The 22,147-nt window shown below is 39.5% G+C and overlaps 1 long non-coding RNA gene across 2 annotated transcripts in view; it reads right to left on the bottom strand.

Moving 5' to 3' along the window:
• LOC131421950 (uncharacterized) overlaps nucleotides 1-20,420 on the bottom strand; it is a 52,952-nt gene extending 32,532 nt beyond the window's left edge. For both annotated transcript variants that reach the window (XR_009223991.1, XR_009223990.1), the window contains exon 1: nucleotides 20,342-20,420. This is a non-coding gene — a long non-coding RNA (uncharacterized LOC131421950). The remainder of the gene's footprint in view (nucleotides 1-20,341) is intronic.
• Between the last annotated feature and the right edge of the window lie 1,727 nt (nucleotides 20,421-22,147).

A 22,147-nucleotide genomic window follows, 5' to 3' on the forward strand; every position in this document is an offset into this window, starting at 1 on the left:
CCTTAAGTCGACATCAAATATTTCTAAAAATGTATCATGCACTAGGCTACAAGGAAAATTTCAACAAAAAATAAGGATTGAATATCATACAGACCACCTTCTCTAAGATGCAGTAAAATTAGAAATGAATAACAAAAACGTAACTCCAAAAGACTCATACCTTTGAAATCTTCAAAATATACTTCTACTCAATTCATAGATCAAAAAGAATTCATAAAGGAAATTAGAAAATATTTAGAAGAGAAAATAATGAATCATTACTTAACATTTATGAATTTACCTATAGTAGTATTTGTATGAAAAATTCCAGCCTTAAATATATACAATAAAAAAGGAGAAAGATTTAAATTAAATTAGGTGTAGTGGCAAATAAAGAGTCCTACTTTGGACTTGTTAAGTTTGAGATAAGGATGAAATATCTAAAGATGTAAAGATGCCAAATGGCAAATTAAGTACAGGAGTCTAGAGCCAAGGAAGGGCTCCCGTCTCATGAGGTAAATGTGGCAATCTTCTCCATATAGATACTATTTAAAGACAAAGCAATGGGTGAAATTACCCAGAGGAAGAGTCTTTATAAAAAACATAGACAAGCACAGAGCCTTAGAACATTCCAGTATTTAGAAGAAAAGAAGATGGTGAGAAGCCATCAAAGCAGGCAATGAAGGAGCAAGAAACCCAGGAAAGTGGACTGAAAAAAAAAAGGAGGCAAGAGAAAAAAAGTGTTTCAAGAAGGAGAAATTAATCAACCAGCTCAAATGCTCCTAAGAGGTAAAGTGAGATGGATACAGAGGATTAACCATTGCATTTTATAAGATGGAAGTTGTTGTTTCAAAGGATTTGGGGGAGGCGGAGCCTGGATCTACCACTGGGTAAGGGGGTTAATTTTGCTCAAGAGTAGGGCTCTCGCGTTAGGTAATATGGACATTTTGACTATGTTTATTTTTCCAATCCATGAGCATGGAATATCTTTCCATTTCTTTGTGTCTTCTTCAATTTCTTTCAGTAAAGTCTTACAGTTTTCAGTGTATAGGTCTTTCACTTCCTTGGTTAAATTTATTCCTAGACATTTTATTCTTTTTGTTGTAATTGTAAATGGGATTGTATTCTTGATTTCTCTTTCTGCTAGTTTGTTATTAGTTTATGGAAATTCAACTGATTTTTGTATGTTGATTTTGTACCCTCTTACTTTGCTGTAGTTGTTTATTATTTCTAACAGTTTTTTGGTGGATTCTTTACAGGAGAATTTTTTACATGTTTTCTATATATAGAATCATATCATCCACAAATAGTGAGAGTTTACTTCTTCCTCTCCAATTTGCATCCCTTTTATTTCTTTTTCTTGCCTAATGGCTCTGGCTAAGACTTCCAGTACTATGTTGAATAAGAGTGGCAAGGGGGGTACCCTTGTCTTGTTCCTGTTCTCAGAAGAATGGCTTTTGGTTTTTCACTGTTGGGTATGATGTTGGCTGTTGGTTTGTCATATACGGCCTTTATCATGTTGAGGTACTTCCCTTGTAGAACCATTTTATTGAGAGTTTTGATCATAAATGGATGTTGGATCTTGTCAAATGCTTTCTCTGCATCTATTGATAAATACCATATGATCCAGCTATCGCACTACTGGGTATTTATCCAAAGAATATGAAATCAACAATTCAAAGAGATTTATGCACCCCTATGTTCATCGCAGCATTATTCACAATAATTAAGATGTGGAAGCAACCCAAGTGCCCACCAATGGATGAATAGATAAAGAAGATGTAGTATATATATGCAATGGAATACTGCTCAGCCATAAAAAAGACAAAATTGTGTCATTTGCTACAACATGGATGGACCTTAAGGGTATTACGCTGAGTGAAATAAGTCAGACAGAGAAAGACAAATACTGTATGATTTCACTCATATGTGGAAGATAAACAAACACATAGATGGAACAGATTAGTGGTTACCAGAGGGGAATGGAGTGGGAGTAGGGCAAAGGGGCAAAGGGGCACATATGTATGGTAACGCATAAAAACTAGACTTTTGGTGGTGAACACAATGCAGTCTATAATGAAACTGAAATATAATAATGTATACCTGAAATTTACACAATGTTATGAGCCAGTATGACCTCAATAAAAAATAAAAAAAAGAGTAGGGCACTGGGTCCACCTGTGCCTGGAGAAAGACAGAGACAGGTGAAGATGTCGGTGAAGTTGCAATTGAAAAAGTGTTAAATAGAAGGTCTACATTGAAGGTAGTGGATTGTAAGAGATATTTAGAAGGGAATTGGTATATTCAGAACTGCACGTTAAGTTGGCTCTGCTTAAAATGGGACTGGAGACAGCCAGTAGTCCAAGCAAGAGATGACAATGGTTTTGAGTATTGAATAGTCAGGGTTCCAACAGGAAGTGGATGGCACACACACATTAAGATAATTCTAGGAGGGTTTATTTAAAAAGAAATTCATTTTTACAATCTGAGTGGGGATAGGGAACCACAAGGGAAAGTGCAGAAATCTGGAACTATAAGCAATGAAGCTAAAACCAACCTCCTCCTTAGACTCAAAGGAAGATGAGAAGAATAGATACTAAAATTCAAAGAGCTGGAGAAAGCAAAGATCCGCTTCCCACAGGAAACATGGGGAAATATTAGTATTTGATCTCTTAGACTATATTAATTATTCTATAAAAACAAAAATCAATTAAAAGAAGTTTTGTTGAGAGCTTACATATACTGGGGACTGTACTAAGTTTGCATTATTTAACTGTCTCAATGACTCTATGATGTCAATACTCCCTGAGGAAACCAAGGGAATAAATACCCCACTCATGACCCCACTCCCCTTCTCGCTCAGAATTCCTGTCAAGGCTCCTGATTGGCCAGAACCAACAGTTAACCTGAGGACAAGTCAAACTGAGAGAAAAAGGAGAGTCTTAGCAGCAAAGAAACAAGCAGAACCTGGGCACATCCAGGCTTAGGCCTACCGTGGAAATGGAGGCAAATTAAAATCCAACTCTGACTTCGGCCACCTTGCCAAGCAACCACCAGGATTAATTGGCTTCCCATATAGTTGCTTGCAGAAGGAGGCAGCAGTGTTGAGGCCAATGCTCCATTAGCATTTTATATTCTCATTCAAAATTAGTAAGACAGCACTCTGGAGTTATTCAAAATGGAAACTTCATGAACTGCTGGTTGTTTCTTAGTGAAAAATCATAATAGCTTGCACAGTTTTATGGCTCTAACAACAAAAATGAGAGGAGGTAGCTGTGACATAAGCAAAGGCAAAGACCAGAGGAAATTTTAATTAGTTGTCAATATTTCACAGAACCGAAGATGTGGCAACACCAGGGCAAGACCCTCATGGCAACGACCAGCTGGAGCGCGTGCTGCTTCTGGCCTGCTCTCAGCCCAGCCTCTCCCAACAGCACTACAAGTACTTGAGGTGCCCCTCTTGTCACCGACCCGAACGTCATCTCGGAGGGTCTGAAGTCTCAGGGGTCCCAGAGCCATCCCGTGTTTCCAAATCCTCTACCACTGGAGATAGGGCGCAGAATTAACCGTGAGTGAACAGAGTGAGGCTCACCTGGGTGAGAATCCAACTTCAAAAACTGAGCCAAAAATATTCCTCTCTCCTTATTTCACGTTTTCACTGCATTCTTTAGATCTTTCCCTGCTCCCCTAAAATGATTTCCTAACACCCTTATTTTAAGTACAAGCTACTGGATTTGGATTTTACGACTTTTGTTGTTGTCTACAGCTATAGCATTTTCTTTTCCTCCTGTAAGTATTTCCATTTCTCTGAGATCTCTTAACCTGGTTTTACGAGGCCTTAATGATCTTGACCCTGCTTAGCGCTCCAGCTGCCTCTCTTTCCATTCTTCTGTGGTTCCACTCCCACGCTGATGTCCTCCACACTCGACAGAGAGAGAGAGATCTCCAGGAGCGCTACACTAACGTAGTTAATGGCATGATTCAAATACTTCCACCTCTACAGTTGGGCGTGCTGCTCCCTCTGCTAAGATGTCTCCCTTGATCACTCCCTGAAGACACTCAGGTTAGCTCTCAGCCGCTCCCAGTGCTGCCTTGATTCCCACACCCACAAGGTGGGTGAAGTGCCTTCCTTCATGTGCTCAAAAAATACAGTTCGCCCTTACCTGTAGGATAGGCATTTGCTTATTTTTCTGTCTTCTCCTCCAGATGACTAGACCCTTGCAAGCCGACAAGCCACACAGTGGCTGTTAGTCAACACCTAAGCTTAATCTAGGCTGCCAGTTTGGACAACTGCATCCTCACTGTTGTACTACGTACCAACAACACAACCTGGACCCTAAAAGTGATTTCTCCATTTTATCTCCTTTTTGTTCCCTGCACTTCCTGATCCCATCCCCAAAGCAAAATTTCTAATTATCATTTTAAATTTTTTCCAACAGTCATATCCTCCACTTAGGCTAAGGGAATGCATTTTCTGATTTCATAATAAATGATGTAAACCAGGATCACAAATGATACTTCTGTAGGAAATGCAACTCAAAATGAGACACCAGTTTTCTCAGGTAGCAGGCGTTTGTTCTAACACACATCTCTCAGACAGCTGACTACATGGGGCATCTTACGACAGAGTTCAAGCCCCTTCATACACTGCGGTTTCAACAACCAGTGTCCAGTCTTCCTTCTTGGCTTTCTCTTCTATCCCACTTTCCCTCTTCTCAATACATACACAAATCCACAAGCAATCTTTACTACACAAACCTGTTTGGCTTTCAATTACAAGAGATGTCAGCCTAATGGATTGGGGGTGACACTGTTCCTATTCCAATCAAGGAACACAGTCAATAGGAAATAAATCTCCATCCGTCAATATGCTAGAAGTCAGAGGGCTTCTCAGGTCATTCTGTTGCTCACCTAGGAATACCTTGGGATTCAGCACAACTGTTCAGTGGTATCTCCATTCAGCTGAGAGACAGACACCCCTCCCCACTAGAGAAGACTACACATGTGCAGAGAAGCACTGAACTACTTAACTTCACCACAACTGGCCACCTTAGCACAAAGGAGAAGAAATCTCAAACAGGCTAGCCCTTTAGAATTTAAATTCATCGTTGGATCTGAACACCAAAATTGTGTGAGCTCCTTAATGAGAATGCACTGGTGCACAGAGACCAGAAGAATCTTTACATAATCCAAGAATTAAATTACAAGCCCCCAAATCACTGAATGAATAATGAAAAAAGTAATTTAATCAAATTACCTGCCTCTTGAAGGCTTATTTCAGTTCCTGGAGTGGCCTGCCAGTGTGCTATGTCTTTATCCTCCTAAAGGCCATTTTTATCATGTCACCCGTTTAAACAACCACAGTGGCTCCTTAATATTTGCAGAAGTTTATGGACACAAACATCACTCAGCACCAAATGCCTTCCACCATCCAGCCCCTATCTTTATCACCTTCTTACTGCATTGGCCTTGTCTTCGTCCCTCCAACATGCTACCACAACTTACCACGCCAGGTTCCACACCGTTTTGCCAGCCAAACAGGCTCCATCCAGGTGGTGTGTGTCTGAGAACCCTCTTCCTGGCCATTGGCATTCTACCCATCCCTCCCTCCTTTCATTTCCAAATGAACTCAATACAACAGAAATTCAGAGCTGAGAACAGCTTGACCTTCCTTTGGTGTGTCCAGTGGCTTTCTAAATTTTTTTTAAGCATACCTTCATGACCTTTTCTTTTCTTTTCTTTTCTTTTTTAGCTGAGGAAGATTCGCCCTGAGCTAACATCTGTGCCAATCTTCCTGTATTTGGTACATGGGTCGCCACCACAGCATGGCTGACGAGTGTGTAGGTCCGAGCCCAGGAACAGAACCCATGAGCCTGGGCCACCGAAGCAGAGTGTGCCAAACTTAACCACTACACCATGGGGCCAGCCCCACATGACCATTTTTAAATGAAGTTGTATGTAGAAACCTGTTACTCTAAAAAGTACACAGAACTGGAGTCACATTGGTCAAAGGAAGGAAGTGGTGCCTGAGGCAGCCCCACACACCCATCTCTACAGAACATATTTGGAAAACGCCTGATCTAATCTAATCTCTTCACTTCATAAACAAGGAAAGAAGTCTCACAGATATTAAGAACTTTCCCAAAGGCACATGTCTAATTCAGGCAGAGAGATAGAAATTTCTAGTGAGGTTTCCCAGCTCAGATTCCAGCACCCCAAAAATACTACAGTTTGGTGTCAGATGCCAGCCGTGTGATCCACTTGTGGCTGAGATGATTTCCACACGCTGAACCATGAGTTGAAAAGGCAGGCTGCCTCTGGTTATACAGCCCCTCATCTGTAAGCCTTCATTATCCAACAGATACAATATATTGAGTGCTTTCTGTGTGGTCACTGGGGATTTAGAGGTGGATGATGCAGGATGATCCCCAACCTCATGAAGCATATCCTCTGCTAATATTGACAACTAAATAAGGAAACAAGTAAATAAATATATCATTACAAATTGAGAAATGGGGGGCTGGCCCAGTGGCATAGCAGTTAAGTCCACGTGCTCTGCTGCAGTGGCCCGGGGTTCACAGGTTCGGATCCCGGGTGCACACTGATGCACCACTTGTCAAGCCATGCTGTGGTGGCGTCCCATATAAAGTGGAGGAAGATGGGCACAGATGTTAGCCCGGGGCCAATCTTCATCAGCAAAAAGAGGAGGATTGGCAACAGCTGTTAGCTTAGGGCTAATCTTCCTCACCAAAAAATAAAAAAAAAACAAATTGAGAAATGGAAACACATGTCTACCCAAGAACTTGTACATGAATGTTCATAACAACATTATTCATAATAGCCAAAAAGCAGAAACAACCAAAATGCCCATTACGTGATGAATGGATAAATGAAATGTGGTGTATTCATACAATGGAATGTTATTTAGGCATAAAAAGGAATGAAGTACTGATATATGCTACAACATGGATGAAGCTTGAAAACATTATGTTAAGTGAAAGAAGCCAGACAGAAAGTTTATATATTGTATGATTCCATTTATATGAAATATCCAGAATAGGCAAATCTATAAAGACAGAAAGTAGATTGGTGTTTGTCAGGAGCTGTGGGGAGGGGAAATGAGGAAGTGCCTGCGAATGATGATAAAGAAAGTGTTCTGGAATTAGACAGTGGTGATGTTTGCACAACTGTGTGATTAGACTAAAACCCAATAAATTGTCCACTTTAAAAGGGCAGATTTGTTGTATGTGAATTATATTCAATTAAAAAGGAAAAAATGTAATCACAGATCAGAGATATGAATAAAACAAAAAGGATAGAGTGGTAGAGAATAACAGAGAGAAATTTAGAAAATACGGTGGTCAGGGAAGGCCACTCTGAGGAGGAAGTAGCTAATCTCATCCCTAAAGTATAAGCAGGATCCAGATACACAAGGCAAGAGGGAACAGTGTTCCTGGAAAGAGGAACAGCATCAAAACCTTGAGGCAGAAAAGTGCTTGGTGTGTTCTAGGAAGTCAAAGTAGGAACAAGGGAGAAGTTAGAGAGGAAGGAATAAGCAGATCACACAGGTTTGTAGACCATGGTCAACACTTTAGAACTTATCTCAAGTGCAATAATAAGCCATGGAAAGGTTTTAAGCAAGGGAGTGACACTCAGTTAATTATCATCTACTATGTGCCAAATACTGCTGTGGAACAGGAGGTACAGTCATGAAGAATCACACCATCCCAGAACTACCATCGCAGTGTACGGGATAGTCGCCCAATCAGCAACTAAGTATAGCATACTGCATGTGGATGGTGATGGGTGCTATGGAGACGAGACAATCAGGGAAAGGGATAGAGTGTGCATTGTTGGTTGCCATTTTAAATAGGGTGGTGTGATGATTAATTTAATTGTCAGCTTGACTGGGACACAGAATGCCCAGATACTTGGTCAAACATTATTCTGCATACATCTGTTTCTTCGTGAGATTAACATTTGAATCTGTAGTCTAAGTAAAGCAGATTGCCGTCCCTGATGTAGATGGGCCTCATTCAATCAGTTGAAGACCTAAATAGAAAAAAGAAAAGATTGAGTAAGAGGGGACTTTGCCAGCCTGAATTCCAGCTTTTCTTGAGCTACAACATTGGTCTTCTCCTACCCCTAGGTTGGAACATATACCATCTCCTGGTTCTTGGGCCTTCTGACTCAGACTGGAACTACACAACCAGCTCTCCTGAATCTCCAGCTTGCCAACTGCAGATCTTGGGACTTCTCGGCCTCCATAATCGCATGAGCCAATTCCTTATAATAAATCTCTCTCTCTCTCTTTCCTTCTGTTGCTTGTGGATATAAATATCCTATTAGTCCTGTTTCTCGGGAGAATCCTGACTAAGACAGGTGGAATAGGAAGACCTGACTGTGATGTGATATTTGAGCAAAGACTTGAACGAAACGAGGAAGTGAGACATGAATGCTCACAGGGGAATCTAAGAAAGAGCTGCCAGTGAGGCAGGAGGAAAACCAGAAGCTGCGATGGCCCAGAAGCCTACTGAAAACAAAGTCTCAACGAGTGAGGAATAATCATCTGTGCCAAATGCTGACAGTAGCTCAATTAAGATGAGGGCTACGAACTGACTGTTGAATTTTCAATGTGGAGGTTATTGGTAAACTTTAATAAAAATAGTTTTAATAAAGTGATGGTGGGTAGTGGCCTGATTGGAGTGGGTTCAGAGAGAATGGGAGAATTGGAGGAAATGAGTATAAATTCTATTTAGAGGAATGATTTTGTAAAAGGGAGCAAAGGAATAGCAGGAGAGAGGTTTGAGTAGTTATACTCATAAAAATGATCCAATGGAAAGAGAAAAAGTTATGATGCTAAAGAGAGGAGGGGGAGAATCTGGAGAGGTGTTTTAGTAAGTGAAAGGAGATGGCATCTCACCCACAAGTGGATGGCTGGCTTTGAATGGGATAATGAAGAGTTCATCCAAAATAAAAGGAGGAGAAGGGGTTGGAGCCGCACAGACACAGGTGGATAGACATGGCAGTGGGAGCCTTGGATATAATCAAAGTTCAGTTTAAGAAGTTAATTCTGACTGCTCTGTGGGCATAGGCTAGTGTGAAGGCAGGGAGCCTGGAAAAATGGCTGTTGTAATTGTACGGATGAGAGATTTTAACGGCTTAGGCTAAGGCAGTGGCAATGACAATGAATTATTATATTATGATTAAACAAGCATATATTTCATCTCATTTCTGTATATTATTATCAATAATTTTTATACACAAGTACTTATTTATACATTTACTTTGCAATTAAACTCAAACCACTTAATTATATCTCAGAATAATTAAAGACAAAGAAAATTTTAAGCTCCTATCACAAATATGGCTAGAAAATTACTTTCCCATAAGTTTTTACGTTCTGTCAGGTATTTATCAAACTCTTTAATCTTATTTCAACATAATATTCCATAATCAGAAAAGAAATATGTAAATAATAGATGACAATATTTCTGATTAATCTTGTCTCCCTCATACTTCTACAAATTCCTGCAGTAATAGATAGTGACAGGGATAGTAGCTGTCTTTCTCCAGAGATGTCACTACATGTTACTGAAATTGAAAGCTAGCTGATAGGGGGTGGGGTGTGGATCCTGTTCATAAGCTTTGAAAGGATTATTATCCAAGGCAGGAAACTTCCATAGGATTGAGACTGAGAAAATATACATCCTATCTTTATTTTCTACATATCCTTGATCATTTTTAACTCCACCATAATGTGCATTTATTCTTTCTGTCTCTTTTAAAGTTTCAACAACAAATATATTTGTTACCATTTTGATGTTTTATTTAGTCACCTGATGTGAAGCCATCTAACATGCACAATATATAAAATTCAACCCCACACTTCCCAGTGAGATTTGAAACAAGCCTAGACTCTCTGGTAGAAAATAGGTAATTCCCCAGTGAGGGAAAACATTATGCTGTAAATGCTGCCTCTTGTATTAATCCATAGTCTTTACTATTTGCTCCATTTTCTTTCATAAGATTAACATTTAAAAGCCTCTTTGTCACAGACTGAAATTGAATTGTGAAATGTGCTCCTGAATAAATAATTTCTTCCTAAATGTTAATTGCATAGGCAATTATACAGAAGTGTAATTTTACATACAGTGTTAGAAGTTCTACAGATATGAACAATTGCACAAATGCCTCCTCAACGGAAAAAAAAGTTTCTGAGATTGCAATGAAAGTGTCTAACATGCTGCATAAATATGGACCATTTGATGTATTGAATATTAATCTGTATGTTTATAGAACTCGTTACAAGGTTTTAGGGCAACTACATAGCTAAATATTCATAAAGACAAAATATGCATGCTTTCTTTTCCTTATGTATTCATGACAATGACAAAAATAAGTATACTGATACTTAAAGATCTAAGCCAAAAGTTATAAATGAGACAACTTCCAATCATAAGTAATACAAAAATAAAATTTATCCAATTTTGATATTCATAATTTTTCTTCCAGGTGAAGTACTCTATATGCAATTATTACCTTCTTATTTGATAATGATACGAGGATATGATGATGATGATGATGACAGACTGGTTTTCACACAGCGACCTCACTGACTGTTATAGCTGATACGTTTTTAGTCAAGAAATTCCTACCTCAGTGAGAGTCATGGTCAAATTGGACCTCAACTCATTTGCTCCCTGAAGATAAGAACCAGTGAAGCAGGTAGTAGTTACTGGGCAGTTCCTATATGCAGGGACCTACTGAGCACATTACCTGCAGTGTCCCTTTAACCTTCCTGCCACTCTGTGACATTAGGACAACCACATGGGGAAACCAAGCTTAGGAATTTTAAAAACTTTCCAAAGTTCGTACAACACGAAAGGTGGATCCAGGATCCAAATCCAGGTCTTGCTTTACCCTCAAGTCCACACTAGTAAATAGACTCTGCTTGTAACCGAGTGGAGAGAAAAGTCTTCGACCCAGTCCAGAGCTGAAAATCTGCCAGTATTTTAAATCACTACTTAACTTCCCTGCCTTTCTTCTTCTTTTATACATATTTATTCTGAGTTGACATTGGGACTGGGTTAAGTGCAGTATCCAAATAATGTCTGGATCAGAAGAAGGAAACAAATTACTTGCTGTTAATTTTAAAAGAAAGAAGTTAATTGAGATTTTAAATTTCAGCTTATAATTCCTTCTTACTCAAAGTGCACTCCTCAAACCAGAAGCATCTCACCACCTGGGACCTTGTTAGAAATGCAAAAATTCAGGTCCTTCCCTGACCTGCCAAACAAGTCTCCAGTTTAAGAAGCACTGCTATAAATAATAGGTCATCCAGGATCATACAGACCCAGCACTAATCTCCTTTAAAATTATATAAAAGCACAGTGAAGTTTTAAAAGTGTCATTTGCACGTAGACACTCTAAACTTCTAGTACTTGATGACAATGATGAGAATGGAGGTCAGCAGATGCACCAGGTGAGTTTCAGGAAGTACTTTCAATGGGTTTTGAAATTCCCCCAAATTTCCCAGTCTATGAAGCTAACCCAGGAAAGCTTCCATTTAGAGACTTTTAGGCAGGCAGCTTTTACTACTGCTCAACTTCAGTGGAAGGATTCTGTTTTCAGAAAGTATTTCAGTCACTGATTTTAAAAAATAATGAATAGATATAATTTTCACATTATATTAAGGCTTGTTTGTACTTCTATTCTGTAGCACAGTACTATGAATTACAAAACACAACATTAACATCTCCAATAGTTTTATGACATGTTTAAGAGAAAAAAATTGTTATTCTAAATTTACAAAATATTCAATGACTTGTCCACGTGGTTACATAATAAGTAAACATTATTATTATAATTGCTAGTTTAACTTTACATTTCTTAACGTAAACTCCCAAAGAATTCATACCAATACCCTTTTATCCCTTTCTCAAATTTGCTTATATTACGACAACAATGAAACATTTTGGGGGTACATTATAATCAACTGCTAATGAAACTTTCTCAAAATGCTGCATGTTAAAAGTCACAGGGTAAAATTGCCTTTGCCTGTGCATGGAGTCAGTTGTCCGTCTAACTTTAGGATCGGGGCAAGAGTTTCCTGCCTGTATCAGTCAGGGTTCAGTTGCAGAAAATAGAATCCATTCCAGCTAACTGGAGCACTATGGAAACGGTTACTGGATGTTAAATGACTTGGTCTGTAGGAGACTGCAGAAACCGGATGTAGGCTGGCATTCAGGGAGTGACTCCCAAAGTCACATCACAGAACTTGGACACTAAGAGAGGAGCTGCTCCTGACAAAATCAGGAAACTGAAGAAGGCAGAAGCTGCCTATTGAATCAGGAGCTCCTGCAATAGCTACCAGCTCCAGAATCACACCACTTCCGCCATGATCCACGCTAACCAGTCTTCAATGGAGCCCCTTAAGCGTTCTATAAAACCATTGTCCAATGTACACTTTACTGTACACTTTAAATATCTTACAATTTTGTTTGTCAATTATACATCAGTAAAGCTGAAAAAAAAATCTGTCTGTGAGTGATGGAGTATATGTTAAGACCATTATATTCCATGAAAGTCCACTCACTGTTTTTTATTTTTTATGTAAAGTTAGTTACTTGGTCAGACTCAGTGTTCCATGGGATACCATAATAGAGGTTAAGGCATTCAGAAAGAGCATGGATTATAATGCTTGCAGAAAGATGGCAACAGGGAAGGCAAAATAAAATCCCAAATAAATGACAATTCCAGTGAGAACAAGTTGCTGCCTCTTCTGTAACAGAAAGTATCTTATCTAACTGACCTGCCACTAGGTGTGGCTTCCAGTTTTCCATAAAGTATGGCGCAGACTGGACACAGAGCATGGGCATTAGCCAGATCAAACTTGGTGAAGGGAATTCTGTTTTGGAGCGTATGCATTACTTCCATCCCTGCCATCGTGGTCACTTGTTCATTAGCCCATTGATCGACACTAGGGTGGCTAGTGACAGCAATTTAGTGACACCTACAGGGAAAGTTATCTTGTCCACATGGTTATTGAAAATTGTTTTTCCATAGAGGGGGCACTTTGGTGAATACTTACGTAATATATAAACAATCTTACATTCTGGGCCCATTCTGGGAGGTTTATCCACATATCTCTTCCCCAAATCCACTTATCACCAATCCTCCAGTCGTGATCTTTCCAAACCCCTGAATATCCAGGCAAACCATTAGCTTCTGTCCATGAACTGGTATAGGTCCATGATTCTGACCATCTGTCCTTCCAGACAAACAAAATGCAAGATCAGTGATATCACCCAAATTTCTGCCCACTAGAAGGATTTTTATTCCTCATTGTCCTTCAGATCCACCCCTCTGTGGGGTTATGTTGCTGCAGCAGGTCACTTGTGCAGTGCTATATTATAAGGAAGAGCCATTTGCAAACCAGAATTGAACTTTTCCTTCCTCAGTTAGCTAGTTATAGAAAACCCTGCATGAGGCCATGGGTGGGTTGACAGAAAGGTGACACTGCAACAGGAGTAAGTATATTGGGAATGTGAGCCACCTGCTCTTAAAAGTCATTAGTGCTGGGGCCGGCCCTGTGGCGTAGCAGTTAAGTGCATGCGTTCCACTTCGGCGGCCCTGGGTTCGTGGGTTCAGATCCCGGGCATGCACCAATGCACCGCTTGGCAAGCCGTGGTGTGGCAGTGTCCCATATAAAGTAGAGGAAGACAGGCATGGATGCTAGCCCAAGGCCAATCTTCCTCGGCAAAAAAAGGAGGATTGGCGTCGGATGTTAGCTCAGGGCTAATCTTCCTCACCAAAAAAAAAAGAAAAAAAAAGTCATTAGTGCCTATAGAACATGAGTAGGCCTGATCTCATATGTCATTTCCACCTGATGATGGAGTGCTGCCGGACAGACCGAACATTAGTCCCCGGTGGAGCAGAAAACACCTAGGTCACTATTGGAGGCTAAGTTCACATAGTCAGTGAACTTTCAGTGTCTAATGGGGCCCACTAGCAAGCCAAGAGCAGCTTCTCAACAGTAGAATATTTATTTATTTCCAAATACTACAAGCTTGCTTGTATGTGATGCCCCTGTAGGGGTCTACTAGAGGCTACAAAGGGCATCGCAAACTGCCACAGACATTTCAACCATCCTTGGACCTGCTGGCTGATGGCTTGTAAGGGCTAAATGACAGAGCTTTGCTCTGAGGCTTGGACAAGCTGTAGTGGCTTCTCTTACTCTTGGCCTCACTCAAACCTGGTGACTTTATGTGTTCTCTTAGTTAATGGATTCCAAATGTGGGATATGTTGCCTCCAAAATCCAAAGTGACCCACAATGCATTGTACCTCCTTCTTGGAATTACTTTGGAGGGGATATCCCTTCACATCCCAGATCACTAGTCTCCCAGAAACTTCACCGAAGTGACTGGCCCTGAATTCTCGTTGGATGTTTCTCCTACTCTCACATCGCACATTTCCCACCAGGGCATCTAGGGTACCTGCTACTGCCTGTTTACCAGGCCCTGCCATCGTGAGGTCATCAATGAAATAGGTTACTACATTTTCCTTTGAGATGGTGAAATAATCAAAACTCTGCATAATAAAAGGTAGTTACAGTGAAGATAAGTTTTATAATCCCCATTTGAGGTAAAAGAAAAAATGAATAGGAATGTACGTAAGTTCCTTGAATGGCAGATCTGTCTGTCTCCAAAAGCTTTTCTCTTGACCTTTACGGGATGAGCATCTGCACAGGGGAGAGATTTTCAGCTTGTAGCACAGCCAAAGGAATGTGAGTCTGAGTGGGATAGGTGGGATGGGTACCAAGGTCACAGGCAGTGCCCAACAGTCTCTATTTAACCTGGTCCATCTTCTTATTTAAATAGCCTACACTGCTCTTATAGGCACTTAAATTTACTAGTACTACCCCAGCTGTACTAAGTGCAGAGTTGGGGGAGTGGGGAAGAGTGGGGCACAAATAATTTGGTCTAAGATAGATCCTGACAGCTGAGATACAGAAACATTATCTCCTGATTTGATGCCAATTGGTTTAGAGATCCATTTTCACAAAGGCTTTAACTATTTAAACAAACTGAAACTAGTCTAGTTTGATTCCAAATGTCAATGCTATTGAATGACTTTACTTACAACTATAATGGATTCCATCTTGATCAAGACATTTAACTATTAACTACTGAAGCTCTGTCCCCAAAATCATAAGTGTTAATTGACTCAGTCTCTGCATTTGTTTTAGCAATTCCTCTGACTCGTGTACTCAACAATATATGTTATGGTTACATGAATTCTGAATATCTTTGCTTTGTGGAAGACTAATTTCAAGAGCCATCACTGTTAAATACATTTATCAAATATTAGAACATCTGTTCTTTCGGCCAGAGTTTTCTATTCTCCTATTTTATGTATTATTTTCTAGAACTTTCTTGTTTTTATGTGTGTAATACAGCCCTAAACTGCTTATTCCTTTAAACTTGATCACTAACTATTAATATACATTCTTATCTACATTAGTCTGGTAATATAACTCATGGCAGTCAATCAAAGGCAGTATGCATCTTTTAGTTACAATGTAAATCCCAGTTCTGCCTCTCAGAAGCTGGGTGACTTTGACCAAGTTACTTCAGTTTTCTGAGCTCTAATTCTCTGTGAAATGCAATAACAACATCTCACAACATAATCACGTAGATCAAATGAGATAATAAAAGTGAAAACACTGCAAACCGTTATCAGCTAATGCTATGTGACTTTAAAGTTGCCTCGGTATCAAGAATGTCTTACATTGAACACCTAAATTCTGTGTCCTGGCTTGTATACTACTTAGTATAAGATGATAGAAGTGTTTGCAATAGTAGAGTTCCATCTAGACTGTGAGCTTTCTAACAGCTGGTCCTACACCTTCTTCTTCTCTCTATCTCCGTGCCAACTATACATAGTTCCTATCACTTCAGTGGTGGGATAAGCTGGTAACACAAGCTCTCCATCCTACTACTACCAGCCAAGTGATTTAGAATCTAATGAAATCTAATTGGAACTGGTGCCACCCCTCCAGAGTGGTAAAGGAGAACCATTTACAACTGCAGTACTTGTGCTTATTTAAAAAAAAAAAAAAAAAAAGCCATATCCAAGAAAGAGTCAAATTCTTTGCAGTAAAATAATTCTGTTTGGTGATATTGTTATTTTGCAATGGGAAAGGTTACATCCTGCTAGTATGCTAATAGGAGAAGTAAACTTGACTTACTTGAGATAGTACTGTATTGTCTATGAAAAAGTGGATTCTTATCTTGCTTCTCAGGTAAAATAACTGAAGCAATCAACTACAGCACCTGCTGCAGGGCAGGCTGAACCAAAATTGAAGGATATTATTTTTCCCCCATAGATGGGGCAATAGGCCAGCTCCTCCATCTGCAGATTGGACACAGCCAAGGCCTGAAGCCCTCAAGATAGAAGAAGGAATGGGGGTGGGCTTGGAAACTCCATTCAATGAGGGAGGGAGTCAAGTAAAAAACGGGAACTTAGAAAAGTTGACTGCAAAATATCAAGGAAAGAGAAGTCAGTCAAGAGAGAAGGAGGTCTTTTAAAGGCTTTATTAAAAGAAGGTTCTTCCTTTCTGTAGCACGAGAGGGAAAGGAAGTTAGATAAAGTCTTCATCTCTGTTCTTTCTTTACAGTTCTGTATTTTGAGACCTATAAGACCCTTCATTAAAGAACTTCAGAAACTTCCACAATAATAATATGCACGTGTGCTGGGAAAGAAGGGAAGGTGGGAGGTACCAGGGATAGAATGGTAACTTCTCTGTCGTCTTCTTGCTCAGGTTTCAGGGGAGAAGGAGCTGGAGGGACATTGCCCACCTCAGTGGATTACAGGTGGAGCCGTGCCTGTTTATCAAGCAAAGGAGAGATATAGGGGATGGCAGCAGAGAAGATCCCAGGCACTGACAACCTGCCACCCCTAAGGGTAGCAAGAAATCACCTTCGGTGATCCACAGGTTATTGTACGAACAGATGAAAGAATAAAGAGTCCACGATGTGTGAATGGCCTGTACGGCCTTCAATTTTTCCTACTTGCCTACATTTCTGTCATACTACTTCCAGTTATCTTGTGTGCCCTTGGGTGGTTCATGAACATTTGTATTTTACAGAATAGTAAAATATCAAGAACATTTTGAAGGCTGATATGCACTTGCCACTATTTTTTCCAAGTAAGTAGACTTTAGAAGTGCCATCTACTATAACATCATTTTACAAAAGAAAAGACATTTTAAGCCTTCAAAATTCTGTAATCTCAGGATGTTTAAATTGAAGAAATTTAACATATTCAAAAAAAATTCTTTACACTGTCATTATTTCTCTCATTTTGCACAGACAAGTTTCCACTTAGTCATGAACTGGGGTTTGTGAACCACCGCCCCAGATTTCAGGCTAGACTAAAAGGTAGCCAGCTCTCTGCATGAAGAAGTGCTTCACCTCTCAGATGCACAAAACCATTAACACTATTGTGGTGCATAATGAGGCTGACTCATAGGAAATTGCCTATATTTGCCCATTTTGACCTACAAAAAAAACGAAAATTTCATATGGTTCAACCTAATATCATGATCTTTTTGTCTGCGCTTAACCATTTTATAAGGTCAAATGAATGTTAGATCTATTACAAATGTATTCACAGCATTTCTGTGGAATTATACCTTTTCTGAAGAAAGCGTTTAATAATTCCCCACATGTTAACTAGTGTTTTTTGGGGGGGTTTTCTAAGTGTTACTGAGCATACTCTGCATCGCTGATGAGAGTCTATATTGGGCAAAAGGGGGCAGTTAACATGCTAAATCCTTTAAATATCAGATCTTTAATGACTTACTCTTTACCTACGTCCATTATAACAAATCAGCCTTTCACCAAATTAACTGAAGATCGTCAGGTACATACCTCAGCATTTAGCACACAACAAACTTTCAGTAAAGTTGTGTCTCAGGGATGGTCTGATTAAAAAGAAAGGGAAGTTCAGAAGCCAAATTAAGTAATAGAGGTTTCTTGTGAGGCGTCAGAGGCCTCCTAGAACCCATAGCAAGAAGAGGCTAGCCTCATGGGAATAGAGATGTCAGGCAGCTACTTTCTCCACTTTTCCTGTCAGCTGTGTGATCTCTCCCCTCTCCTGCCCTTATTTTTTCTCTCTCTGCGGACTCCTAATTTCTACTCTTCATAACATTGGTTGACAATATAGGAGAAATAAGCATCTCCCCCTCCCCAGACTCCTGCCTTGGCCCATAAAACTGAAAATTTTCCTTGTTTAGAGAGTATTTGGAAGGAAGTACATCCTCTCTTTACCCCTTTCCATCACTCCTTTCCCTGGGAGTGACTTATCTGATTGGCAGAACTAAGAAGAGGGTCCTTGTGTGTGTAGAACCCAGATCTTCTTAATTACCTTTCTTTTGGGGCCTGTTCTGCCCACAAGTCTTGGGGCTCCCTCTCCTCCAGGTATGTCTGGCCTCTGTACATAGTGCTCATCCAGTCAGGCGTTGAGCCCCCAGGGGTGGGGGCTATAAAGTTCTGGCTGCTCTTTCTGCTACCGGAAAGAAACTTCAACTACAGGGAGTAAGGAGTAGGAAGCCAGCCCATTTTGGTCTTGGGTCCAGATGATATTTCCCAACTCAGATTTACTAATAACAAAGCTAATATTTTGGTACCTATTTAAGTCTGGAGTCTCTTTCTTAACATAATTACTTGACCCACTCATTCCTAAAAACAAACAACTCTGGGGCCTCTGACTAAATACCTCAATCTCTATAGCTCTTAGTTCAAACAAAGAGAGGGAGATAATTTGATTGGTTCTGTTTAAATCAACTGTCTATCCCTATTGTGGACAGTTATTCCAGTTATGGCCAAAGGGGTAAGGGTAGTTGAGCCTGGTTCTACCTCTTCCGCAGAAACCACGGGGAAAATTCCAAAGAAGGGTAGTGAGTTGGGTAGATTCACCTAGAGTCACAGGTCTCTTTGAGTCCTAACATTCCAGGACTCTAAAAAAGCATTCCTTCCTAAAGCTGTTATTGTTTGATGGGTTCCACACAATGAATTCAGTAACAGGATGGCTCTCAGGTTGACAGATATAAGATTTTTCCATCCAAACTCCATATTTAAAGGATATCAGGTATTCTTCACTTTCATTGCAATGTGTTCCTGAAAATTATGTCATAAAGTGGACTGCCATTAAGCAAACTATAAAAACAATACTATAAGTGGGAGCCATATGCCATCAAGTACACTACAGCTTTGTACAAAGCACCAAAAGTCAAAATGGATTGGTTTCCTTGTCCTTATGCCCAAAATTGAAGTTACCTGCACAGTAGCAAGCCGAGCAGCTAGAAATTTCTGGTCCTCTCTCCACAGAGGCCTACCCTGATGAACACTTCAAAGACAATGATTTTAAAAACTAGTCTTCAGTCAATTAAAATTCTGCTTCAAATCTTATAAATAGGTATGATGTTCTCTATACAATGCTTATACTAGAATCAATATACTATTAGCACGTAAATATATAATTGTAAGTCATGCTGTATGTAAATAATTAATTTTATAGCCTCAAAATTTGACCTAAAACTAATATGCAAACTATAATAAATATCAAATACTTAATTTAAACTAATTTTGCTTGCAGCCTAGTAATTCAGAAAAACATAAGTGGGATGGTTTGTCTAGCTGAGGGCTCTCGAAAAGGTTGCACATGTAAGTTGAAACTGAGGTTTGCTTTTTCTCTCAACAAATTTTAATAAAGCTAGCAGAGAAATTCAAAATCAGTCTACTGACCTTGGAGATGAACTCAAAGCACTAGACCAGGTGCTCAGGAAAGGTTTTGTGTAGGTGCTAATGATAGGGCTCCTCCAAGTAGAAAGCATTTTAAATGTCAGGGATGGCCCAACATTTCTTTCCCTCACTCCTTTCTACTACTGAATTTTATCTACAAGTCCCCACACACCAGGCACTCAGAACCAACAGTGCCACCAGGAAAGATGTCATTCATTCTCACTATCCTCTGCCTACTTGAAGTTTGTTATCAAGGATTAGGTCCTTTCGCACAGGGACCTGTATGAACACGTACGATTGCCAGGTCATCAGCATGCTGGGTCGTTCAGGGTGGGCTAACTACCATAACAAAGAGACCTAAATGAGTGAAGTTTTACCATAGAAGTGTATTTTTCTGTTCTACTTCAAACCAGGAACCTATACATAATTTCAACAATTGTAAGATAAAAGACTAGAACTCGCAGTACAATTCTGAGAAAAGAAGTGTCATTATACTTTTCAATCTCTCAGATTTAATTTAGAAATTTTTTTAAAAAGTGTATTTCTTACTCACATTAACAGTCAGGGCCATGCAGCCAGTAGGTCAGCTCTCCTACAGATAAAGTCATTGAAGACCCAGGCTCCTTCAATTTTGTGGCTCTGCCAATATGCAGGGCCTTCTGTTTATCTGCATCCAGCCATCAGAAGGAGATGATAGGCGATGGAAAAGTATGCATGGAAAGTATGCATGGGATAGGCTGGAAAGTGGCACATATTACTTCTACTGCATTCATTGGCTAGAACTCAATCTCATGACCACACTTAACTGCAAGGGAAGTTAGGAAAAAGAGCGTAGTTCCATACCCAGGACAAAGAAACCAATTTAACGAATAGCTAGTCATCAGTGCCACACCCTATCTTTTCAAAAGAAGCTTTAGTAGGAATAATGAACCTAGAGGCCTAAAATGGTCAAATAAAGAATGTAAATGAGTGAAAGGGGCCTGTTGGGAGATGTCCAAAACTGGAAAACAGTCCATGTCCCCATATCTGAATCCAGCAGATTATTGCTCTGAAAAAATGGGGACAGAGCATTGTCAGATTTAAATTTTCAAGAGAAGCCAGAAATCTAGTCAGTTTTTCTTTAACATGAATTCTTCCAATATTAAAATGTTGGCAACTATTCAGTGTTTTAAAAAATGCAGGTCACACAAACGTTTCTGCCCAAAAGTATGTAAATTGCGAACTGCTTTACAAATTTAACTAGGCTCTAAAAACAAAACTAATTTTTTAAAAGATACAGCTTGGTACCCTGATGCACATTTGCATAGGCTGAAGCTAATAAAAGAAGAAATAAGCTTCAGAATGGAGGCATGAGTTTTAGGTAGCATTAATGAGCTACTGTGTGCTCCCTGGGTAGCATGATCTAATGTGAAGCAACAAAAGACAGGGAATGACTATAGCTTTATCAACCCTATAAATAATGAGAAGAGTCATGAGCAGACTCAGTCATATTTCTGAGTTTATTAATTGTTTGGAAATTAGACTATGATTTGTCTATTCATTTAACAGATGCCTACTACATGTATGAGATATTGTCTTGGCTGCTGCAGAGAAAATAAGAATTATTCAGATTAAACTCTTCCTTTGAGGAATTTATATTTTAATAAGGAAATAGTATAAGTATATAACTAGCTATAATATGAGGTTAAAAGCAAAAGAGCCATAAGGGAGTTATGACTGTAAAGTTCAGACAAAGAAGAGGTTGTATCTGGCTGCAGATGTCAGAAATGGCTTCCTGGAGGAAGTGGCATATGAAGTAAAATTTGGATATGTAGAGACAGGGAGGTGGGAATTCCATAAAAAGGAGAGCATTAGTAAAGACATGGAATTGGGAAAAGTAAAGGCGTATGGGAAGGTGGTAGGTTGGCCAGAAAATGAGGTACCTGCAGGCAAATAAAGAAAGTCTATAATAGTTTAATTATTTATTCCTTCAGTAATTAGTAACATCCTTGAAGCTCATCAATGGAGATATTTCCCTCTCAATGAGACAAATCTTCTATAACAAAACTGATGCCAACGGCCTATAGAAAGTAGGTAAAATGTTACTGATTTTAGACACTAAATTTTAGTGACTTCAAAATAGTGTTATTTACAATTGTTACTTGTTTTCAAGTCTTATTAAATCCAGTATTCTTCTGATTTACTCATGATATATCCTGCAACAACTCCAGTGTGGTCATGAACTCCTTGTACCTGAAATCTGCACTAAGTCAGGCCCCCAGCTTTCTGGTTACAAGCTGCTTTTGTTACATCAGGCACCTCCTGTTCAGATTTCCAATAGGTGACGTTTGCATGGTTCCATCTGTCTAATTTATCTCTT

The sequence above is a fragment of the Diceros bicornis genome, chromosome 25 (genome assembly GCF_020826845.1).
Source record: "Diceros bicornis minor isolate mBicDic1 chromosome 25, mDicBic1.mat.cur, whole genome shotgun sequence".
NCBI lineage: Eukaryota > Metazoa > Chordata > Mammalia > Perissodactyla > Rhinocerotidae > Diceros > Diceros bicornis.